The sequence below is a fragment of the Bombus bifarius genome, unplaced genomic scaffold, assembly GCF_011952205.1.
Source record: "Bombus bifarius isolate JDL3187 unplaced genomic scaffold, Bbif_JDL3187 scf7180000008208, whole genome shotgun sequence".
NCBI classification, from domain to species: Eukaryota; Metazoa; Arthropoda; class Insecta; order Hymenoptera; family Apidae; genus Bombus; species Bombus bifarius.
In genome coordinates this window covers 1,025,270-1,032,556 of record NW_022884511.1, presented here as the reverse complement: position 1 = coordinate 1,032,556, position 7,287 = coordinate 1,025,270, and the positions used below count along the sequence as shown (strand labels likewise).

The 7,287-nt window shown below is 33.4% G+C and overlaps 1 non-coding gene across 1 annotated transcript; it reads left to right on the top strand.

Annotated features, from left to right (window-relative positions):
- Positions 1 to 6,232: 6,232 nt before the first annotated feature.
- Trnar-ucu lies at positions 6,233 to 6,305 on the top strand. Its single transcript has one exon. It is a non-coding gene; the product is annotated as a tRNA-Arg (tRNA).
- Positions 6,306 to 7,287: the final 982 nt, after the last annotated feature.

The window sequence follows — 7,287 nt, the reverse complement described above, 5'->3', positions numbered from 1 at the left end:
TATTCATTATTTATTACATTATAATATTATATATGATTAAATTATTTGATATTCATACATGTTATATACGGAAAAATAACTAAAAATGTAAAAGAATTGAAATTTAATTATTTCTATATAAAAATATTCCGTATTAAATTTCACATGCAAGAAGAAACTTCGTGATAGTCAGATTTCGGAATCTAAGCTACGCGTTTTGAACACTGCTTTCATATATTCGAAAATATGTTTTGACAAAGGAATCACTGGACGCTATTTTCATTAATATGTAATTTGTAATCAATTATTATATTGCATTGTGTTTTTCCATTGAAATTCTTTTTTTAATGCACTACTGAATTCTCAATAATAGAATAATTTTTCTAATTCAAAGTAAAATGAGGAAATGCAAACTGAAATATTAATAGCTCGTTAGATAAAAGATGGGTACATTAATTATTTTTAGTTCAGGATTTTCAGATTTAACACTTTGTACGTCTATTAGCAGTTTCCCGATCACGTGCCTAGGTGCTACATGGGTAAAGGAAAAGCAATGGGCACGATGACCGTATTTCATAAGTTTATAATAATATCTCAGCGACAGTAGCTATGCGTTACTGTATCGTATACGATGTATTTTCCACATTGTGTATATGTGGATAGATTGTGAAATTGCGTCACTTCGTTTCGTCCCTTGATCTATCTAAATATCATTATTTTTTTACAATACATATATAGTCTTCCAATTATAAAATTATTTCTAATTAAAATTGAGATTATACATATTTTTATTGCGCATTGGTTTTACGCAATGGTGGCTAGTCATCGCCAGTTGACTTTGGAAACATAAATAGAAAATGGTACGTAAATTAGAGTGTGAAAGCAATAAAACTCGGGGATATTGGAGGCGCCGCAACACATCCTCTCTCGTGTAGGCTTCAGTACCCGGCTGATATGTGTGATAATCGTGTATTGTGCGTGTGTTGGTGTGTTTGTCTTTTGCCATTTCTTAAATATAGGGTTAGATAGATAGGTAGCATATTCTGTGATGTGCGTGTTAGTTATAAGTAGGTATCACCAGGGCAGATTGATACAGTCTCTGATCGGGTAAGCGCATTTTCGTATAATCAATCAATCAACCTCTGAAATTATTATTTGAAAAATAGATGGTGAAATTGGCACAAATGGGGAATGATAATCGTCTAGTTTCGTCTATCGATTTTTCAAATTTGACGATTTTATCACGCTATCGCGATCGTAATCGCGAAATAGGACTCGAAACGCTCGTATATTGCTCGAAGTTCTGTATACACATGTACGCGTGTATGACCAACGATCGTTATAATCGTTGTTCGTATATTTGGGCATTTAGGTTTCGTGATTTATCATTAAAAGTAATTTTTTGTTTGCGATCTCGAGCCTAGATTTAAGTTTCAGCATCGTGTCCGAAGCAAAAAGAATCCTTATAAGCTCGAGAGACTCTATGGCAATTTGCCATAGAAGAGGGCAACTACTAATGGCTTTCCATCCAGAGGATGAAGAGTCATTATTGTTATTACTTCGTCACTATGCTCGCTTTTAGAATTTTAGCTGTAGTAGTAGTATTTATAGTGGTAGTAGTGGTCTATTTCTTGGCCAACGTAGATGTTGGTTCACCTTCATATTGGGCAAATTGCGCCTTTTTTGTACTGCCAGTAATTAATTACTGTTACGACTGAATGTCAATTTCAGTTTCAATTGGAGTTACGATGGAGTGATCGTGGTCGCTTCAATGTCGCTAATTATAATATAATTATAAAATATTATAATTATAATTATAAAATATTGCGATCGTCTTTAATATGTTTTATTATGAATTGTTAGAATTTCTAATGTTTTATTTTATCTAAGGCTGAATTAGAAAAATTGTGACTTATAATCAATTTTGTAGTGTTGCATTTTTATGGCTATTGCAAATATTTTTCCGTCTAATAATGCAGGAAATATTTCTTTCTTTATTTCTACAATAACTACTGTTGAGCAGTAGTTTCCGTATCTGACTTGATTCAAAAAGTTTCAGTTTCTAGCTTAATAATACTTTCAAAGTTGCTGCATTTTATTTTTCTTAAAGAATAACACACAAACAAAAATGCAATTTCTCCGATCATTTATTTTAATGAATATAAACTTAGTAAAACAACTTTGAAACTACGAAGATATCAAGTCTTCATAACACTGAAATCATCAAACTTTTACAATCACAAGAGAAGTACGTACTGATTAAAATAGTCCTTAAATTTGATTAAAAATTTTCAATTTTAACAAAAGTTATACTATTGATATTTATCTTGGAACGATATTTGTTATATAGATAAAATCCTTAATGAAGTGCAATGTTGTTTAATTCCTTCACACGTCTCATAATTTTGTCACGGAATATTGTCTCCTGTGTAGTTGACAAAAATCGATTGGCTATTTTAGTCTAGTGGGGATCGCAAATGAAGATACACTGTTTTATGTCCAAATTACGTAAACAACGTGCGACGCATGTGTCGTTCACGCGGAATGATTCATGATTGCTATCTGCAAGCTTAAATATCTTTTCCGAAATCGTAATAATGTCATAACTTTTCTCATTCCAATAATAACAGTTGTAAATCTTTTATTCCAGCAATAAAGTCTGATGTCGAAAATATTTGAGAGAAATATCACGGATGACTTTGCAATCGTGTATCAGCTATAATTATAGGTACTATGCTTTTATACATTTGTTTCTATTGCAATCAATTTTAATGAAAAAAGTGCAAAATTCATACAGGTTTAGGTATTAACTATTCTCCATGAAATAACGGTCGATAATTCTTTATTACAAACATCATCCACTGCAGCAAAAAGTTTGAAAAACACGTAATATTCCTGCTCTTTTATGTCTGTTTAATCGCACATAACTTTTTTTTGTCAATAATCGTAGAACTTAATTTAATCTCAAATTGCAATTTTCAACTTTACGCGATCTCCTTCGCATAAAAAAATAAAAATCTGCTTAATACTTTTATATTCTCCTTTTCACAATCAGTTCAATGGAAGTAACTTTATTGTCCATATCCATAGAAATATATATGCATGTATATATTTCTATCTCTATTCTAAAATATATGGATCGATGCATTAATAAAATGAAAAAATCAAGTATCGTTTGTGTAATTTATGAAAACTTGATTGCATGTCAAGCTATCTCGACTTTCATCCAAAACATTCAAGACAAAGGAGATGTAAGCTAACAATAAGCATGGATGGAAGAAGTTCTTCCTTTATTTAAGAAAACTTACAGGTGACGAATTGTAATCGATGAAGACAAATTCTTCTTCTCGTGGAATCTTTCTTCTGGAGATTCGAAACAACGATAGGAGTCCGGAGGAACGAAAACTGATGTGCTAGCAAGAATAGTATGGATTTTCTATTGAATCGTCCTTCCAAGTATATAATTTTTCTATCATTAGAAACTGTTTCGTATAACTTATTTCATAACGGTGCGATGGTATGTATCAGTTTCCAACAGAGACAGTGATAAATCTGAGCCGTCGAAGTTTTCAAGTTCTAACAAACACTAGAATTAAACGAAATTTTGATAAATACTTTCATGAAGATAAATAGAGACAACGATAGTACAATATAGCGGAAAAAAGAAATCTACAGTGATACAACTAAAGAAACCGAAAACAAAAAACGAAATACAAAATAGGAGGTCTCATTTTATATTCAGACGTGTATGTATCTACCTTTTCAGCGTTCGAAAAAAGTAAAAGCGCTTTGCCATGAATGCATATAAAATTCTTTATTGCTTGAATGCACATTTAAATATAAACATATAAATATGCATTTAAATAAAACTAATCATTTGCGTAAAGCATTTTCACGGAAATCAAAGAAATCTTTTCATCTGGATATGTCAAAATATTGCTGCGGAAACGATAATGAGACGTTTCAACGATTATCGAAATTTTCTGTGATGAAAATCTCAGCTGATCTTCGCGAATTCACGCATTCATAATTTGACGCGCTTCCAAAGCACAAGCAATCTGCAATCAACGTTTATTGTTAAACGAAGCAATGCGCGGCGATAGAAATGCATAAAATTTGACGTTCGAGTCGAACGAAAACAAAGAAGTTGGAGAAACAATGAGTGAAAAGCAAAATAGAGAAAAATCAAACTGTATCCTCTCCTTCGATACAGTGCATCATCAAGTATTTCAACGGTACGTACGTGACAATGTTACGGATCGTACGCAATGGTGAAATGTAATCGCGCAATGTCACTGCGAGAAGAAGCTAAAGGTCAGTTTTCACGGTGAAGGGAAATTAATCGGTCACTTATAGATAACTAGAGTCATGTAAAAATGATAAGCACCAAAAATAGCGTGAATTCTGGAGCACACTTCTTTAATAACATTTTTATATCAAATGCGATAAAGTATCTCACGAGATCGAGGATTTGTGTCGGAATTATAACTTACGTCGCAAACGTCTCGTCTCCGAATACGGAACTTATATACGGAACAAACTGTCGATTTACGAGTGACACAGTACGGTTAACCGCGAATCAGAGAAAACACACGAAATCGCATAGAAACGGACGAACATCAAATTCACGGAACAAGTTGCATAGCTACCATGGATGGCGAAAAGAACTCGACTACCGGTTTTGGATTCGGCGAACAGAATTCTTGACAGTTCGAGGCTAGAGACGGTGTGACAGACTCAATGACACTTTCCGAAAGATAGAAAAGTATACACGAAGAACCTCGGACGGAATGTAATGGTACGCGCGCGTAACGCCTGCTACGGAGGATGCGGTACCACTGAACGCTAAGGGGTTGCCGCTTCATAGGCGTCCCCGACTCGCTAGGGGCTGCTAACCGTGAGGCCAGCCAGGGTTGTCGGTAGTTGTAGTGGTGTGGTACTAACGTCGGTGGTGGTGGAAACGAGTATCGAAGAATCACACTGCACGGAGCCACCTGCCGATGCGTAACATGTACCAAAGTTTCGCTTGTCGAATCGTTATCTGTTTACACACAAAATATCGTCGTAGAAAATTGCTTGGAAAATACCGATTATCTCATTGTAAACGAGATGATCCACACTCATATATTGAATGTCGGATGTTGTTGTTTTGTTTTTGGCACAGGATTAGTGTCTATATTATAAGATTTATCAACATATGTGATATTGTGTCGATGTTCTTGTACTTTTAACGATTAACCCTTTGATGGTGTAGTTAAATGACGAAGAATTCAGAATGAACGATTTAGAAAATAAGTGTTTATTTGTCGTCAACGTCATTTGGTGTCAAATACAAAGTATTTTTAATTCTCAATCTGACAATTTTCAGTCCTCATTCTCTTGCGTCGTTATTTTCAAAATTCATTTCTTCGTTCTCGCGGCTCATAACTCACAAGCGTACGTGCGATGATCAGATTGCACAAGTGCGAACAGTTTCTAGTTTTTCCCAATTTTCCATTTCTACTATTTTCTCCGGGTCTGTCTTTATCTATCTCAACTTTTGTCTTTCCTTTTCTAATACTATTTCACGTCCGGAATTGTTCCATTGCGACTCAGTAATTGCATCGGCACTGGAATCTTCGATTCTCCTGAATCTACGTCAGACTATTCCTTGATTTTTCTACTACGTCACTCTGTTACATGTACTTAGTTCATTACTACTGATCGTTATACAATTACGATATGTTCAGAAGTTAGACGTTATTAAAGATGGTGAACACGTTAAATGTTTCACTTTGTCTATTGTGTTTACGCGATAACAAATAATATATTAAAATATCAATCGATTGGATTAACCTTATCCAGATTAGATTAACATTCGCTGATTAGATTAAACTCTTATGATATAAAATACATTTGTATATAAGATGTTAAATTAAAGTGTTTCATTTTATCAAAATGAGCAACGTTCAACGGTGAATTTCAAAGACTAAAAATGGATAATTATAAAAATAATTGTTGATAATTGTACATTCCCTTTGCCAACCATATGTGTTTAGTAAATAATTATTTATAAGCTCCCAAATAGTTTTCCGCTTTTCCTGAACACTTATTTAGGTTATGTCACTTTTGAAATATATGCGCGATATATCTAGCCATACGCATATTTATATTTTAGTCAAACGTACCTTTATATTTCTAAACTGTCATAAATATATTTTAAAAAATGGTTTTTATGATTGACATTTTGCATAAATTGTTAACCAGCATCAAGGTCCCTTTGGCGCAGAGGATAGCGCGTTGGACTTCTAATCCAAAGGTCGCGGGTTCGATCCCCGCAAGGGATGATGTGTTTTGCATTCAGTAATAGAAAATTATCTTTCTGAATTGCTAGACACACTATATGTTTTTGAAAATGTCATCGTAAACAGTTTTAACTCACCCGTCGTAACTACATTCGTTCGTACAGCAGGTAGTAAATTTTATTTTATGTCTCAATCGATAAAATTACTTTTTAAAGAAACTTTTAGCATAAAATTGGAACGAGAATTCACGCGTATTAATAACGATTCTCTTATATTCTCCTCAAACTTCAGAAGTTTTCCAACAATTTATGCTTTTCTCCTCCAAAAAGGGTAGATTATATTCATTGAAAGAAAAAGAATATTTTATTATACGAAAATTGAACCGAGGATTAGCATAAGCGGCAATCTTGCGCTCGGTTTCCGAAACATACCTGCCATGTAGAAGAATTGGTATTTTATCTCCGGAACTTAATTTAAAACAAAATTCAGAGCACAATTTCCTACCTTTTCACATCCTTTATACGACGTCAGTGAGTGGAATCGAAAGGGAAAATGTGTGGGTGAAAGAACTGGAGTAGAGGTTTCCAGGTCAGGTTAAGAAGCACTCGTTATTGGACCGAAATATATAAACGTGTAAGGAAAGAATCAGATTTTATTGTGCTCAATAGCTACAAGAATCATTGTTAAATAAAGACCTAAGTATCTATTCGATATAGATGATATCTCACTTAAATCGAAGATCTTAATTATTTCTGCTGATGTTGAAGATGATAACAAGTAAGTTGTAAAGATTTAAATAATTTCGTTTATTTAATTCTTGCGATATCGTGTAATTGTTGATATTTTTTATGCGACGATTAACGATGAAACACTCTAAGAGATCGTAAATATGACTAATAATTTAACGCTACTTAAATTGTCCATAAATGCATTCAAATCTTCGCTCTAATAATAGATAGTTAATGAAATATGAGAAGCTGTATGCACGCAGAGAAAGTAAATCACAAAAGTGAACATTTTAATC